This window comes from Oryzias latipes, chromosome 16, assembly GCF_053564925.1.
Source record: "Oryzias latipes strain Hd-rR chromosome 16, Olatipes_Hd-rR_3.1".
Taxonomy (NCBI): domain Eukaryota; kingdom Metazoa; phylum Chordata; class Actinopteri; order Beloniformes; family Adrianichthyidae; genus Oryzias; species Oryzias latipes.
The window spans coordinates 29,146,350-29,165,168 of NC_136252.1; the positions used below are offsets into that span (position 1 = coordinate 29,146,350).

An 18,819-nucleotide genomic window follows, 5' to 3' on the forward strand; every position below is an offset into this window, starting at 1 on the left:
ACACTGGAGGGTCACAATCTATAGTCCGTGACGGTGTTCTGCCCTTAACAGAGGCGTCATCGTGTGGTTCCTTTGTCATGATTCAGGGAATTGGAGCAAACCTGGTTTCTGCTCCTTTGCACACGATCTACCTGAAGTCATCACTTGTAACCGGAATGGTTAAAGTAGCAGTTCTTTCAGCTCTGCCTATCGACGGCGTTGACCTCATTTTAGGTAATGATTTGGCTGGGGGGAAAGTCACCCCAGTCCCTGAGTTACTCGACAGCCCTAGCATGGATGATGTGCCAGATAAATTGATGGATGATGTTCTTTTTCCATCATGCGTTGTGACCAGGGCCCGATCCAAGAAGGGTGAAATTGACCTGTCTGACTCATTTCTTGCCACAGATGAGTCGTCTGACGGAGAAGAGCGCACAAAGGAAGTGAAACAAGTTGTGCCTCCTCTCACCAGCATTGCCGATCCAAATCCTGCTAGTCGTAAAGACTTTATCATGGCTCAAAGATATGATGTAACCCTTTCCAGGTGTTTGTCTTCTGTTGTCTTGAAGGAGGAGGCTAGGAGAAAAACAACTGCTTACTTCCTTGACAATAATCTGCTGATGCGACGATGGTCAGATGGATTGGAAACCGGAGGCAGGGATGTGTATCAGGTTGTGGTGCCCACAGATTACCGTAACAAGGTTCTGTCCTTGGCCCATGACCACCCCTGGTCTGGACACTTGGGGGTTAACAAGACCTATAACAGGATCCTGAGGCATTTTTTCTGGCCTGGCCTCAGGGCAGATGTTGTAAGGTTTTGTAAAACATGTCATAAATGTCAGGTGGCAGGTAAACCAAATCAGGTGATACGACCTGCTCCACTCCATCCCATCCCTGCAATAGGAGAGCCATTCGGAAGAGTAATAATAGATTGTGTGGGGCCATTGCCAAAAACAAAGATGGGGAACCAATTCCTATTAACTATAATGTGTGCTGCTACTAGGTTTCCTGAGGCCATCCCTTTGAGAAAGATTACAGCCCCAGTAATCACCAAAGCGTTGGTGAAATTTTTTACAGTGTTCGGACTCCCAACAGAAATCCAATCGGATCAAGGAACGAATTTTAAATCAAGAACCTTTGCCCGAGCATTAGAGTGTCTTGGGATCAAACACGTGACTTCCAGCCCATATCACCCTGAGAGTCAGGGAGCTCTGGAGCGGTTTCATCAGACTCTTAAGGCTATGTTACGGAAGCACTGTTATGACTCTGAGAAGACATGGGATGAAAGCATTCCCTTTGTTTTGTTTGCTGCTCGTGAGGCTGTACAAGACTCTCTTGGATTCAGTCCTTCAGAGTTGGTGTTTGGACATGACGTCAGGGGTCCACTTAAAATGTTAAAAGAAACTCTTGTTTCTCAGACAAAGGAACTTAAGAGCGTTCCAGAGTATGTTGCCAAACTAAGGGCCAGACTCCAGCAGGCTTGTTCTCTGGCAAGGAACAACTTAGTTTTCTCTCAGGAGAAGATGAAGCGACATTACGATCGGCAGGCCATAGTAAGGTCATTTGAGTGCGGTGACAAGGTATTGGTTTTTTTGCCCAAACCTGGATCAGCCTTGTCTACCAAGTTTTCTGGACCTTACATTGTGGAGAAGAAGTTAAGTGCAACAGATTACCTCATTCGAACCCCTGAAAGGCGTCGCAGTACAAGAGTGTGTCATGTTAACATGCTCAAACCGTACTACACTCGTGAGATGCAAAATCAGGAGCAATCTCAAGATGCCAACACAGATAGTTTGCCTGTGGCTTTAGCCTTGACTGCATCTCCACCTGAAGACAATGACTTTTTGTTGTCCGACATTGGAACTCAGGGGATTAAATTGTGTAATAGTGACATAATGTCTAACTTGCCTTTCCACCTAGCTCACCTATCAGAAAGTCAGTTTAGAGATTTAGAGGCATTGATTAGGGACTTTCAATGTCTTTTTGGTGATGTACCCTCTCAGACAACATATATTGAACATGACATTGTTCTTACTACCGCTTCCCCAATCAAGCAGAATGCATACCGGATTAACCCGGTAAAGAGAAGCCTGATGAGGAAAGAGGTGGAGTACCTCTTGCAGCATGGTTTAGCCATTCCAAGTAGTAGTCCTTGGAGCTCCCCTTGTCTTTTGGAGGTTAAAAAAAATGGAAGCCCTCGGTTCTGTACCGATTATCGTAAAGTGAACGCGATTACAGTACCAGATGCCCATCCGTTACCACTTATTGATGACTGTATAGATGAGATCGGTCCCGCAAAATTTGTGACCAAGCTGGATATGCTAAAAGGGTATTGGCAGGTTCCTCTGACTAAGCGTGCTTCTGATATTTCAGCTTTTGTTACACCTGACTACTTTCTCCAGTATACGGTCATGCCTTTCGGGATGTGCAATGCACCTGCAACCTTCCAAAGGCTGGTGAGTAAAGTACTGGGGGATGTTAGAAATTGTAGGTCATATCTTGATGACATTGTGGTGTACTCGGATGACTGGAACAGCCATGTGTCATCTCTGAGGAAAGTCTTCACGCGTTTGTCAGCAGCCTCATTAACGTTGAACCTCGCAAAATGTGAGTTTGGGAAAGGCACAGTCCTTTACCTTGGACAACAGGTTGGCAGTGGGAAGATATGTCCAGCTAATACTAAGGTGCTGGCCATCAAGGACTTTCCAATACCTACCACCAGGAGAGAACTCCGTCGCTTTCTGGGGATGGCTGGTTATTATCGTCGGTTCTGTAGGAACTTTTCTTCTGTTGCTGCACCCTTAACATCGATGACTAGTCCTTCTGTGCCTTTTGTGTGGTCTAACGAATGCCAGCAGGCTTTCAACAACCTCAAAGGCATCCTGTGCTGCAATCCTGTCTTGTCTGCTCCCGACTCTTCCAGGCCTTTCAAGCTTGAAGTTGACGCTAGTTCTGTGGGAGCAGGTGCGGTCCTATTGCAAGAAGATGAGGACAACATTGACCATCCTGTTGCGTACTTCTCCCGCAAGTTCAACAAACACCAACTACACTATTCAACTATAGAAAAGGAGACACTTGCACTGTTGTTAGCCCTGCAACACTTCGAAGTGTATTTAGGCTCTAGTTGTGTACCGATAAAGGTGTTTACAGACCACAACCCTTTAGTTTTTCTCTCCCAAATGTACAACAACAACCAGCGTCTTATGAGGTGGTCCCTAATTTTTCAAGACTACAACTTGGACATACAACATAAAAAGGGCTCTGAAAATGTGATGGCTGATGCTTTGTCCAGAGCAGTCCTGGAATGAGAATTTTTTTTTTTTTTTTTTCCCTCTTGCATTGTACCAAACATGTTTGGTCTTGTATGGGTGGGGGTGTTACATGCAGGGGTTTTTCAAGTCTTTCTTTTGTTTCTTTCCTCTGCATGTGCTTAACGAGCTGAGTGAAGACACCTGGTGGAGACCTGACCAGCTGCACAATCAGGCCCCAAAGCCAGCCACCAGGCCTGCATATAAGCTCCTGTGAACCACTGGAGGAGGAAGCTCTTCCTGGATCACTACCAGATGAATGTTTTGAGCTTGCTGTGTTGGAGATTGTGGGAGGTTTGTGGACAGGTAAGACAGGGTACCCTGTACACCTCATGCAGCTTGCGTTCTGTTAGACACACTAAGTAAGTTGGTTGGTGCCACCCCTTGTATGTTTTATCATCACTTTATAGATAAGGCAGTGAGTCTTTTCTTTTCTTGTTTTAGTTTTAGCGCTTTGATAGCCAGGCTGAGTTTTGTTCTATTAATTTCATTCCTTTGGCCCAACCTTTGTCCCTACCTCCCCAACTCCACGTCCAATAAAATCTTTAAAAGTTCCTCATTGTGTGTGTTTATGTTACGTACACCTCCGCCCTAGACCTGTTCGTTTGTGAACGTAACACTCACTCTACATTAGCACCGGTGAACATCCAAGGAAGGGACATTGAGAGAGTGGATTCATACAAGTACTTGGGTGTTCACCTCAACAATAAACTGGACTGGTCACACAATACAGAAGCACTGTACAAAAAAGGACAGAGCAGGCTTTATCTGCTGAGGAGACTGAGGTCTTTTGGAGTACAGGGATCACTCCTAAAGACCTTTTACGACTCTGTGGTGGCATCAGCCATCTTTTATGGAGCGGTCTGCTGGTGCAGCGGCATCTCGGCAGCAGACAGGAAGCGGCTGGAGAAGCTGGTGAAGAAGGCCAGCTCCGTTCTGGGGCTGCCTTTGGACTCAATACCAGGAGGTGGGAGAGAGGAGGATGGTAGCTAAGCTATCATCCTTGATGGAGAACGACGCCCACCCCATGTATGAGTCTGTGTCCTCACTGTGCAGCTCCTTCAGCGTCAGACTGAGACATCCTAAGTGTCTGAAGGAGCGACACCGCAGGTCATTTCTACCTTCTTCCATCAGACTTTACAACCTTAGCTGCTCCCAGTGAACCACTTCAAACAACATCATCGGCTCTGTCTTATCTACCCTGTGCAATAACCGATCATATGATCATCCTGTGCAATATTTTGGAATGTATGTGTATATTGTGTATATAGGTGTTTATACTTACTCCATAGTCTTTTCTTTTATATACTGCTCTCTGTTCCTGTACTGCTGCCGTAATAAGGAAATTTCCCCATCGTGGGACTAATAAAGGAATATCTTATCTTATCTTAACTTGTCACTTGTTTTTTGAACTTTAGGATTACATCCTTAAAATTTAACTATAAACTGCAGTGCAATCAAGATTTTTTGAATCTATAGTTGTAAAAAAAGTCAATATTAAAATATATATTTATATATTTTTTTTATCGTAATCAGAGGTTTTGATAAAGTGAACTCCACTCCATCAGATGACTTAATAGTTGGGCTTCACATTTCTTTTCTCTGGAGTCCTTTTTCTCCTGACTCTTCAAAATGGCTTTTAATGATTCTGCCTTTCAGGAAGCAGCAGAAACCCTCTGACACAGCCATCTGCACAGAAGCAAGCACCACCTGCATGCTGCAGCGATATCATCTATCTGTCTCCAGAGGACACAACAGAACAAAAGCGTAATCTGCTGTTTCTCTGGTTTGTTGGTAATCTTTAATCCAGTGGTCACAGCGGGAGGCTTCAGCTCGATGCTTTAGATCACAACCATGGGGGTTTGCTCAGGAGCTTCTCATGAAAACTGCCAGCTGCTTCATTTTTACTGTCTTTGCACTGATCCAGATCATCCTCACGAGCTATACTGTATCTAAATTAGTAATTCTTTCTCTTCGGTTGGATTCAATTTTAATTATTGTATTGGAAGTATAGGTTTGAAAGAACAGGAAATAAATTCCTTCTAGTTTTAGTGACAGTTGCTCATTTACTCTGTTATTTTGAACGTCGTTGATGCCACATTTTTTCTTTATTTCATGCCAAAAATAAAAACGTCAGAACACTTAACTGTCAAGGAGGGCAATTCTGACCTGATTTGAACTGCTCTGTCTCCTGAGCTTTATTTAAAAAATAGAAAAAAAGGAAAAAAAAGACAAAACTTTGGTGATAATTAAAGATCTTTCCCTTTTGATGCATTCTGTCCTTGTGCGATTGTTTGAATTCCTGCTATCATCAAGACATCGACTATACCGTGCAAACAGAAGAAGAAGCTCACATGATTTTTTAAGCCAAATGAAATGGGTTGAGCTCAAAGGATTACAGCTACAAATCAGTGTCTGAGATCATGTTCAAGAGCTGAACAATCATACAGCTGAAGATGCAGTTAAAGGAAACATTTTGTAAATCTGTGATGTGATCTTAGTCTTGTTAGATGCAATCCAGAACCACAAGTGGTGGTTCTGATTTTACTGTATTCTTTGTAATTTAAGGTGTTTTTTTGATGCAGTCAATTCTAAGCTTTGAGGACAAAATAACCCAACAAATAGTACAATAGACATTTTCGTGCTCAGTTGACCTCTAACTCTTTGCTTTTTGTGTAGAAAACGTGTTGATGTTGTCATGGCAATGTTACATGAGCTAATTGCTGCGAAATTCAGTTTATTTCCAAGAAGCATTGACCCTCAGTAAAGGCAGAAACAGCTTTAATGCAAAAGACTTTAAACTAGGTTGATCTTTAAAAAACAAAAACATATGAACTTTGATTCATCTAGCAACCTTCTAAGAAAAAAGTCATGTTCTTTGAATAAAATCACCCAAGAATGAAAAGAATTGTGATGGCATGAGTAAAAAAAGGAATAACCGGGCATCGCAAAGAGATACATATTCAAAACAGTCATTTTTATATAATTATTTGATTTTTTCCTTTCAGACAGGTGAACATTTGCACACCACTGTATCTTTTTCATGGGAGAGTCACAACTCAGCACAACACAGATATGAAGGCAAAAAGCCTAAAAACCTCTTGGTATTTCCCTTTACTTGGATGCAAAGCATATTTCTTTTAGTAATATAATATATATATTAGTAGTATAATTCAGAACTCAGTGCTCTCATACTTTATCATGATAATTGGTAAATGGCATATACTTATACAGCGCTTTTCTACCTACAAGGCCCAAAGCGCTTTACAGTCACAGACCTATTCACCCAGTCACACACACATTCACACACTGGTGGTGGCTCCGCTGCTGAACACTGGCGCCAACCTTCCACCAGAGGCAAGGTGGGGTTCAGTGTCTTGCCCAAGGACACTTTGACACATGGGTGTCAAAGACACCCACGGGGGTCGAACCTGCATTATTAAGATCATGGGTCGACCGCTGCGCCACTGCAGCCCGCATGATAATGGTCAAGATTACATCTGGCAGTCTCTCCTCCCCCTCCCCTCTCTGCTCTGCTTCCTGACTCGAACCAGCTGTGAACGCTCACCTCATCAACCACCAGCCCTGCCTAACCCTTGTGCTATCCTAGGCACTTTAACGTTGGGAGTTGGGTCATCTAGACCAAGTAGACAGTGCGCTGAACCTTTTTTCTTCAATGATTTGTGATCTTCACTGGTGTCCATGGATTACAAGAAATCTTTCCACCTTTGTCCACCTTTGTAATGGAAGGAATAACACGTCAATGTAAGGGTGGGATCACCTAAGATAGCACAAGGGTTAAGGAGATCCAGTTCCAGCATTCATCGCCAGTTCGTTGCCCCTAATGGTGCTTAGTCTGGTCACTAGAGCTTATTCTTTGCTCATGTGTTTTTGCTCTTCGCTAACTTTGTTTCACACCTTGCCTCCTACAGGACTTCAAACCACAAGTGAGAAGAGAAGAGTTGGAGCTGATAAAGCAAAATAGTTATTTTGCTGCTGTTGAAAAAACTTTTCTATTGTCAAGCTAGACTGATAGATTCGTCTTTTTTACAGGCTGTTTTGTCAACTGACAGGCCTTTTTCATTTTTCATGCTAATATATGCTTTCTGGAGGCACTTTTGCTGATTGGCAGGTGGATGAACCTGTGAGTGGACTGAATTTATTTTTAAATTAACATTGCCCGGTTGTGTCCAGAATTGTTTACATTTGTGTAAAACATAGAGAAATTAAAATCATTTCAAATAAATGTATTGAACAAAGTTGTCGGAATGATATGTAAAAACTGTGCTGCTTCTTCCATTTTCACTACATCAAATTGTGCAAAAGGTTTAAACAGTCATGATCCAAAGACTTCAATCTTGTTCATAAATCTTCCCAGTCGTCTAATTATTGTGAATGGAGGAACACCATGGGTCCCCCCAGTTAAACACTGACTACTTATGAGTGAACTTGAGAACAGTTTGTAGTCTCATTAGTAAATTGCATGTCTTCAACAACAAAAATCTGCTAACTGACCATTTTCTGTCTTTCTTTTTTTTTCCCTTTTTTCCCCAACTTCTTCAAGTTGAGGAAAAACCACTCTCCTCAAACCAGAAAAACTTATTCCACTATTGCCCTCAAGCCAAGTTTTTTATTCCCTTAATTTGTGGTGTGTCAAACATTGAAGCTGATGTAGCTTTAATCATTTCCAAACGAGAAAAGCCTCGAGCCAATAAATTCTACATCCCAGCTGGCTCATCAGACACAGATGGAGAAGGCTTTCCTCTATCAGCTTGTTAGACGTTTGAATTTAAACTAGAGTGGGCACGCTGATAAACAGCATCCTTGTTCACCCGGATGCTGAGCTTAAATGTTTGTTTGTTTGTATCCCAATAAAAAGCTTGTTTCACTGGTGTTCAAAGATTTCCAGGTCATCATTTTTGTAACTTCTGCATACCAAAAAATTGTATTTAACTACATGAGAAAGGCTGTGTACCGTCAGCAGGGTTTCTTCAAGCAAAATTCTCACTTTAACATCAGACTTGCATCAAAATTGCGCAAAGAAAAAGCAGAGACCTGTTGTGATGTAAAAGTATCCATTGACAATTTAGCCAAGTTGCTCCGTGTATGGTAATAGCAGCACGGCTTTGAACTGAACTCTGTTCGTCGGCACGTTGAGCTGAGGACCAGTAGTGGAAATGATTTCCTTCTGACAGACGGACATGAATGCCCCATTATTTTTATGACACAGATCACGACTTTCATCATAATGGATTTCAGTGGGAGGCTTCCTTTATGCTCCACTGAGTCATTTTCATTTGTTTTGTTGATGGTTCAAAGGTAAACTAGAAAAGAAAAACTTTGCACACGAACGGTTCGAGAGGGTTGATTTCAATGTAAGCAATGACGTGTTACCATTTGTGATCAGTTGGGTTAACTTTAATTACTCTGGAATACAAAAAAAAAAAAAAAAAATTAGAAAAGCTCTAAAAGTCAGGGACATATTTGATTGTTACACTAAGGAAGAAAAAATCAGGGCTAATATTACAGACCCACACTCAGATGAAATTACAGTTGTTGTTTTTTTAACATGATATCGTAGCATTTTCCTGATGATGGAGGACATATATGAAGAAAATAAGCTTAAAATTGAATTTCTGAGTATTTCTTTATTCAAATCATTGTGAATCAAGTGGAGATACATGAAACATGCTGTTGGAAAACGAGTGCATTTGTTATGTCGAAAATATGCTGAGCGGGCCACAAGCTCCTTGCTCGGCTGCTTTCTGATGGAGCCACTTGTAGACGACTAGACTCATGTACGTGGGTCTTGGTTTTCCTCCTCTGAGCTGGAATCTGGCTGAAAACTGTACAAATGGATAGCTCTGAATTTTAGTTGCACTGGTAATGTCAGGTTAGGGGTGTGAGGGTCTGTAATCTAGCAAGAGAGCATGCAAACAGAGAGCTGTCAGCAACAAGGAGGAGAAGGGGGGTGGGGTTTCTTCGCACCAACTTTCTAATTTCTAATGATCTACTGCTGCTTTGCAGAAACTGTTTACCAAAAAACAACACAGGTTATTAGATTTTGACTAAAAATGGTATAATCATAATTAAAAGACCACTGGGAATGCTCTTAAAATGGATCACAAGATGATTGGAAAAAAAAACAGCTGATGTAACACTCAGTAGGGGTTTTGAAAACGTTTAATATAACTTACCTTTGTCTGATTATTTGAAAGCACTGGCAATGAAAAACAAAAAAGAACTGTGTTGGGAGTTTGAATTTGGGGAACAAGCAGACATTTTGAGAATAACTGCACTTAAGGAGAACCTCACAGTTGTTCTATGGAGTGACTCCCATCACCTGCCAATCCACAAAGACGTGGTTTGTTAAACCTCCAGCAGCTCAGAGGGATTCATGTATGTGAAAACCATCTGAGTTGAGACACTTTTGTCCCACTCCAACCAAGGAGGCAACAGTATTTTGTAAATACCATAGGAAAGAACTGAGTAGAAATCTAGTGCCATCCCATATTTTCACTGTTGATAGATCACAAATTAAATATTAACAAACTTGAAGACATTTGATTGTAATCTCACAGTCTATGGAAGCAGAAATGCTGATGCCTTCAAGGTGGCCTTGGACTGCCTCTGGAGGTGGTGCGGGGTTGCTCTCCATGTTCCTGGGCCCTCCTGCTCTCCACCAGCTGCCTGTCATATAGATTCTGTGCAGGAAGAAGGAGCATTCTAGCTTCCCTTCTACATTTAGTACTGTCATCGGTGGACAGCTCTGCACCTCTTTTTACCCAATTGTCCAAGACACACTTCCAAAGATCGCCTGAAACAACTACAAAGTCGATCATCCATCAGCTGCCTAGGGTGTCCTGATGCCACGTATATTGATGGACTCGAACATGGTGTTATGGAAAAACCATGATGAGCACAGAAGTCGAACAACATATGAACAAATCATAAATGCCCAGAATCGGTTGGATGACAGGTAGTTTAACAGAAGAACCAAAAGTGGTGACAAAATAAAAGTTATATAAAAGAAACTTCCATAGGAACCAGGGTAATCATCTTGTTCGCCTTCCCTCTGCAAGGTTGATTTCATATTTTCATTTTTGTCACAGACATCATTAAAAAGTGTGGTTGTTGTTTAATTGTGCAGACAGAGTTGAAAACGAGTGGATGGGGTGACTCTACTCACAGAATTGTTGGTTTTTGCTTCATAAAAAGGTTTCAGGGATTCCTTGCAGCCTCCACACAGTAGTAGACTTTTTTTGTCATTCTTCGTGAGACCCTCCAACTACATAATATACCCATTTCAGAAAGAAAAAGCAAATGTAGTCCCTTTCAATAACAAAAACGCTCAAACTCTGGCCACAGTGGTTTTAACAATTTGTCTGATTAAAATTGCATATTACTATTATTTTCAGCTTTGCTTTTTGATGAGTGGGTTGTCTCTCAGTCATTGTTGTAAACATGAGACCACAACAATAAAACAATGACATTTTTTGGGGTATGTTTTTCCACAGAACTCAAGGACTTCATTCAGGTTTAGTTAGAAGCAGCAATTTTCTTAAATTTCTGCTCAATGCTGAAATAGAAGTTTTTAAAATTAGAAAGGTGAATGCTATGAAAAAGCACAATGGTCCAAATTACACCTCCAGCAGGAGATGTGACTCATTCCCTATACCCAAATGTGGAAAGTCCATCTTTTTCCAAGGACAGTGGCTTTGGACTTGGGAGGCGACGTTTTTGCCCTGACTCCCACAAAAGTTGGAGGTTATGGCTTTAGCAAAGTAGAAGAAGTATGTTTTCCAGGAAAAAGCTGAGACAGGATTCTGAAGTTCCCAAACCAAAATGTAACTCATCTGTGCTGAGAAAATGATGTCCATAAAAAGTCTGAACAGAATTTTGGACAAGTGAAATAAGACTGACTTGTAACTAGCAGAGTAAACAAGTGCTTATAAAGGGATTCTAGAGGTCTTCAAGGCAAAAGGATTAAAATAAAAAAGAGCAAGTGTTTGTTTATTTTTTTCATCCTTAAGAAAAAGAAATAAACTATGGCAAAAATCTGCAAACCTAAAATCTTTCACAGACATTACGAAATATAACTTATCTGTCCATTCATGCTTTAAGTTAATGGAATTTTGTGCAACAAATGTGATTTAAGTTGAAAGGCTATGGGGAAAGCTATTTTCATGACTTTGTTGGTTTTTCCATTTATTTCTTTACCCCATCATCTTATGCAATCAAGGTTGGGCTTTCTGCATCAAAAACCATCTTTGGTCAGCTGTTTTTTCTCCTTTAGCACTACTGCGAATTTGGAGCTGTTTGAGGCACAGAGAAAGGTGTTACATCAAAAACCATTTGTATTTTTATCACCAACTAGTGAGACTGGGAGTGTTTGTTAAAGGTTTTTTCTGTTGAAAATTGTGTTTTTAGTGCTTTTAATGTGGTCTTATTACATTTTTCTCATCATGGAGGACATATGAAAAAAAAATTAAGTTCAACTTTACATTTCTTTGTATTTTTATATAAATTGCTTTGAATCAGGAGCAGTCGAAATCAATGTCGTTTCAAAAAGATTGTATTTGTTGCATCATAAACTGATAAAAATAATGGGTGGGCCACAAGCTCCCTGCTCCACTCCATTCTGATGCATCCACTGGCAGACGACTAGATCCATGTACGTCTTCATTTTTCTCATGTGAGCTGGCATCTGGCTCAAACCGATGGCTGGATATCGCCAATATTGTAATTCTGTTGCACCAATTGTGTAGGTTAGGGGTGTAATCATCAAATCAGCGTTTGCCAGTTTGTAAAGAAACTGGCAACTTGTCTAAGCTGCACCCCGCCCTTGTCCAAAACTGATCACATGAACTCACCTGGGTGTATTAGTACTGATGCAGACACAGTTAAGGAGTGATTTATGAATCAGCTCACAGTGTTCCAGACTTCTCCAGCAACACCTAAAATACAAATAACAAATTTGACAAAATGTTTCAGAATTATGTTTTGAGAGGTTTTTAGATGAGTTTTTCAATGGAGCTCATATTCTTCTTGTTCAAGAAGAATATGATCATTCAAATCATTCAAATTAGCCAAATGCTGCTTCTTTGTAAGTGTCCTATCCCAAGTGTTTTTAATGGGGAGTTAAAACTGATTTTCTAGTCAGGTTTTCCTATCAAAACATGCATTTTTATTATTGGTTATGTAGTAAACATTTACAGGAATTCCGAAATTCATTCAACCAAATCCTGGCTTCACAAGGTTGGTAGTACAGCTGAATATACCTTAAGTGTCCAGAAATTATGTGTGATTTTGAAAATTGCCTGTGATGGATTACATCTCCTTACTATTGAAGGGCCAATTTGATTCTCTGTTTTGGTTTGAATCTGGAAAGAGTGAGATAAAGACAGAGCTGGTGATGGAGATCTAACCACATACAGTAAGTCACTTGTTGCCTCCTAAAGAATACAAAAAAATCTCAAAAAATAATTTTAATTTAAGCAGAAATTACACAGAAATAGCCCACAGTCTGGGTTTGAGAAGAAAAAAAATCTGCATACATGGGAATTAAATCTATTTTCCCAGAACCAACATTTAGTTGGGTGTTTTTACATTTTTGGAGTAAAGCTTTTTCTCTTTTAGCCCTGAGAACGCCTTCGGTAGAAGGCAATGAAAGCTTAATCTTGAAATATCAGACACCGGATGGAGGATTCTACCGGCAAAGCTACCCTGGATTTGCAGCAATGCTGTCTTGATTCCAAGAAACAGAAATGAGGCCCGGAGGGTCAAAGGCAGAGAGACTGAACAAAGTGTTGGCTGGTTATTGGTTTGCAACCCAAACTCATCCCAAAATGTGTAGTAGCTATGCTTGTCCACCGGGACAAACATAGCAGATTTACAAAAACGGGCTTTAAATTGTGGGATGGCTACGTTTCATTTTCTTATTCATTGCATGTTATAAAAAAATTTAAAAATGTATATTTGTTGCTAGAAATCTTATCAAAATAAAGATTAGTCCACAAAATATCTTACTTTGTGGGATTTTCCAACCAAAAAATTGCAAATACCTGCCATGTTTTTTGTTCAGCTTAGTCACGGGATCCTGACTAGGCTCGGGGAAAAGGAATAGGGAAAAAAAGAGGTTGCCATCCCACAATTTCAAGAGAGTTTTTTTGGAACTGGGGCAAACATAGCTATTACACGTTTTGGGATGAGACTGGGTTGCAGTTTGATCTGCAGAGAAGTAGGTGTCACAAAAGACTGAACTTGGCATGTTATCTATTTTGATTCTGTTCTATATATTTACCTATTTTTGTGTGTATTTTTGCATTAATGTTTAGAGCACAAACATTCTAGGAAACCAATAACCCAACAATAGCTTTTAGGCAGTGTCTTGGCTCACAAACAATCAAGGCTGTGTTAAAGAAGTCCCACTGACTCAGCTGATATTTCTTTGGAGCTTTTATTGTGAAATGCTAATATTCTCAATCATTTTCCACTTTTATACAGATCCTTTCTTCAGAATCAGAATCCAGAATTCATTTTGAATACCTGCAGAAAGAAACTTGAAGAGCTGTAAAATCACCACCCTTTCTAAAGGAATAAAAGACATTGAATTACAAGAGATCTTGAAGTCAACAACAGGTTGACCACAAATAGATGTGTTTCATCATACTTTATTTATGATGACACTCAAAAAGCACATATAACTTAAGTGTCTTTGCACACTTGTGCTTCATTCTCTCAGAAAAGATAGGCTCCTCAAAAAAAGCCTTTATATTCTTCAATTCTAAGCCATACCCAGCCAGCAAAGCCAAGTGGGCCCCATATGGTTTAAAGATGGGCAGAAAATGTGGGCCCCAAATGGTTTTGTCCGCAGTTTCCATGGTGGCCCCAACTGTGTCTGCCCGCATAGGCTTGAAGTGGGTGCTGAGTGGGTGTCAGTTAGGCCCCAAGTGGGTAAATAATATTAGAACCCATGTAGGGCCCATATATTTGCCCATGTGGGCTGGAAGTGGGATAAAAACAGGGCCCATGTGGGTCCCAACTGGGTAAACTACCCAAGACCCACTTTGGCCCCACTAATGTGTCTATCAGTATCACATATGGGTTGTATGTGGGACCTAAATGGGTTTTAATGTGGGCTATAAGTGGGTTTGTCCGCAGTTTCCGTGGTGGCCCCAACTGTGTATGCCCACGTAGGCTTGAAGTGGGTGCTGAGTGGGTGTCAGATAGGCCCCAAGTTGGTAAATAATATTAGAACCCATGTAGGGCCCATATTTTTGCCCATGTGGGCTGGAAGTGGGATTGAAACAGGGCCTATATGGGTCCCAACTGGGTAAACTACCCAAGACCCACTTTGGCCCCAATAATGTGTCTATCAGTATCTTATATGGGTTTTATGTGGGACCTAAATGGGCTATAATGTGGGCTATAAGTGGGTTTGTCCGCAGTTTCCGTGGTGGCCCCAACTGTGTATGCCCACATGGGCTTGAAGTGGGTGCTGAGTGTATTTCCTGTAGGTCACAAGTGGGTAAGTAGCATTAGAACTGACATTGGGCCCATATTTTCACCCCTGTGGGTTAGAAGTGGGATTAAAACAGGACCCATATGGGTCCCAACTGGGAAAAGTACACAAGACCCACGTTGGCCCCACTAATATGTCTATCAGTATTGCATATGGGTTTTATGTGGGACCTAAATGGGCTATAATGTGGGCTATGAGTGGGTTTGTCCGCAGTTTCCATGGTGGCCCCAACTGTGTGTGCCCACATGGGCTTGAAGTGGGTGGTCAGTGGGTTTCCTGTAGGCCCCTAGTGGGTAAGTAGCATTAGAACCATACTCATAGTTAACCATAACTCGTAGTTCTTCATCTGTGGGCTGGAAGTATGATTGAAACAGGGCAAAGATGGGCCCCAATCAGGTAATCATCCATGACCCATTTTGGCCCCACTTAAGCATCAATTAGTATTGCATATTGGGTTAATGTGGGACCTAAATAAGCCACCATGTGGGCCATGAGTGGGTTTGTGCAGTGTTGCCATTGAGGTCCCACCTGTGTTTTCCTACAGTGCTATATACCAGTGAACCATTATAGGGTCTTCTTTTCCATCTAGCTTTCCTAAAACCCAAATGAGAAGATTCTGTAAAATCCCACTGTTTCACAACATAATTTTCCAAATGACGTCAACAAAATGCTTTTAAAATGTTTCAATTTAATAAAAGAAAATAAATTATCCTGATCCTGCATTGTGAAAACGAGATACAAGACCATGGCAAGGTCACCCAAAGGTTTAACAGATAACACACAGGATCTAACATACAACAGTTACTTAATAAAATAAAGAACTACTTCACTTGGTACAGTACAATATGAACAACCTTAATGTGTGCCAATTATGTGACGAAAAAATAAATAAATCCAGTAAAACAAAATACTCATAGCATCCTTGACGGTTCCTGAGAACAAGCTCCATCGGCTTGATATTCAAGCTCTCTTTGAGTCCTTATAGCTCGGTTTCCTCCCCTGTCACGAGCTCCAACAAACCATTTGGAGAGGCCCTTCTCCACTTCCTTTAGTGGGACTGGTTGGGTGATGTCATTTTTTCTTCACTGCCCCTAAAAAGAAATCACAAAAAACAAAGTATTCATTTTAGCCTGGGATTAAACTTACTAAATCATTTGTCAGTGATGAATATAAATTAATAAATTCAACTCTAATTACCATAGAAGACATCAAAAAGACGCAGTTAGCAGAATTTATTCTCTCCATGACGTCCAAACAGGTTATATTGCAGAGCCAACTCATTGGACATGAGGAAGCCCATCATTCTTCTGGTTGCATCGTCCAAGAGTCCCCAATTACTCCAACCACAGCAACCTTTTTAAATAGAGAAAATATCACAAGATAGAAAGATGCAGTTAAACGTTAACAGCTTAATTACATATATAAATAATAAAATAAAACTTTAAGTATAAACTTACAACTGCTGACATGAAATCTATATCGGCGAGTCTGTCACGACAACTTGAGTGAAGCTGCAGGTGACCTGACCAACACAAGGGACAAAACAACTAAACTCTGAAATAACCATTCCCTGAAGCAAGTGTTCAAGTAACTCTAGGATAATAAAATTACGTTTACTCTATATATATATATATATATATATATATATATATATATATATATATATATATATATATATATATATATATATATATATATATATATATATATATATATTAAGCATAATTAAAACTATTAAATACTTCCAGAAACTCAATACAGGGGCCTATACCCTGTTATTTCTAAGCCCTTAATAGTAAGCAACATCCATATATATGATAATATTACCTTTGGCACACACACAAAAGGATTTTTTTGATTAAATATTGGTTATTATCCTGCGTTTTTTTCCAAACTGGAAATAACAGGACTCATCCTCTGAGTCACCGGCTTTCGCTCTGTGTGTGTGACGTCAATCTCGGCAGATGGAGTCGGCCTCGGCAGCGTGTCTGCGTTTCTCCCAGGAAAACAAAAAAACATTCAAACTTCTGCAAAGATGGATGTGCATATTGTGCATATAAAAATAAAGCGCTTTTGACAAACATTTTTGCTCTGCGGAGAAAGTGGGTGTGTGTCTGTGGGCGGTGCCGGCAGCGCAGACTCTCATGAACGGGACCGTTCTCAATAATGTGTTCTTCACGTCAGCTCATGAGAAGAACCCGCTCGATTTTAGAGGAATACTCGCGAATGGGTCGAAATACCGCTTAGGTGTCATTTTGTGAGGAATCAACATTATAATACACTAAAAAGCTAAAACAAAAAAGATTTTGCATTTTATGGATCTAAACTCGCCGCTGGACTGATTAGTATTCATTCATTTTTACCGAGAAATTCCGGTCATTTTTCAAAATAAGATCATTCAGACTCATAATAAAACGAACTAAAAAAAACATTTCACACAAAACCTGGCCAAATTATATATGGCCAAAAAAAGTTATCCCCGCAAGATCCAAATAGAAACCACTAAATTGGACGGAAACCCGCCGAATCTGGCAACTCTGTTACTACTAGTAATACTAGGATGCGCTTCCTTGTTTGACGCCTCGGTGAAACGCCGACACACACTGGCTGGATGATCGGTGACGCGACCCTATACTTGTCATCATGTCTGGAAATAAACCTTCTGCACGTGGAAACTAGTTGTCTGCCCGTTTGTGACACCGGCTTCTTTCAAATGCAAAAGCCGCTGTAACGTGGATGGATTCAACTGCAGGACAGAACAACACTCCCGAGCTGCGCATGCTTTTATGAACCACATTTATCATCGCCAGTTAGAGCTGTAAACAAAACACAAAACCAAAAAGGTATCTTACCTTGATATCAATAAATGGCCTGGATGAATGGTGCGACAGAAGTGCAGAATCTCCTTGCGTTGACGGACCAGGACGACTGACTGAATCCGTATCAGGAAATGAGCGGGAGATTCAAAACGCAGCAACCGTCCAATCAGCAACGCCTGCTTACCACTTTGAACTCCTTAAACCACCCTGCTTGCCCTTTGAGAAAAATTAAAACTTTAATTCTATTTTTTTTTTTTACTTTTCAACAGTCAAAATGGGTTTTTGTAATAAGGCAGGTTTCTACTCCAATAAAAAAGTCATTTTATTTACATATTAAAATTTTCTATAAAAACTAGACTAAACCAATCCAGCATATGAACACATTTTATTTCAGTAGTAGTGTCAGGTAAGTTTGCATGACAGATGTTAAACTATTTTTGTAAGCTAACACAAGTAAAAGAAAAAATAGCAAATTGCTCTTTATGCTCATTGTGATTAAATGGTAAATGGCGTATACTTATATAGCACTTTTTACCTTCTTTCGAAGGCCCAAAGCGCTTTACAGTCACAGGTCCATTCACCCATGCACACACACATGGCGGCTCCGCTGCCAAACACTGGCGCCAACCTCCCACCAGAGGCAAGGTGGGGTTCAGGGTCTTGCCCAAGGACACTGCGACACATGGGCATGCAAGGCGGGAATCATACCTGCAATCTTACGATCATGGGTCGACTGCCCTACCGCTGCACCACTGCCGCCCCATATTAGTGCAATGGTGTTACTACGAAGGGGAATATTCTGCTGTGTTCCAACCAATTTCACATTTAAATACTTCCAACATAATTCCAAAAAACATTAATTAAAATTGCATGCACTAAATTAGATGAACTAAGGGAATTATTAGATATTCACCTCACCCAGCTCACTCTGTTAAAACAGAAACACTGCAAAGCGTGAGACACAGCGCAGAGGACAGCATCACGACACATTCACCTTTCCCACAGCTAGACTGCCACAGTTAAAATAATGTCAAAAATTAATAACTGAAATGCAACCAAAGACCACCATCCAAATAAATGTCTAATAACTTGTAATCTGCAATCTAATTGCCTGCAATTCTTATTCAGCTGGCCTGAGCCCACTGATGGGTTGCAAGTGCCCTTCTGCAGGGCCCTGAGATTAAATCTG

At 40.7% G+C, this 18,819-nt stretch overlaps 1 long non-coding RNA gene across 1 annotated transcript; it reads right to left on the bottom strand.

Moving 5' to 3' along the window:
* Positions 1–15,479: 15,479 nt before the first annotated feature.
* Positions 15,480–17,797, bottom strand: LOC111948992 (uncharacterized). The gene is made up of 4 exons (XR_002874992.2): positions 17,664–17,797; positions 16,269–16,333; positions 16,009–16,164; positions 15,480–15,902 (listed from the first exon to the last, which is right to left on the bottom strand). It is a non-coding gene; the product is annotated as an uncharacterized LOC111948992 (long non-coding RNA).
* Positions 17,798–18,819: the final 1,022 nt, after the last annotated feature.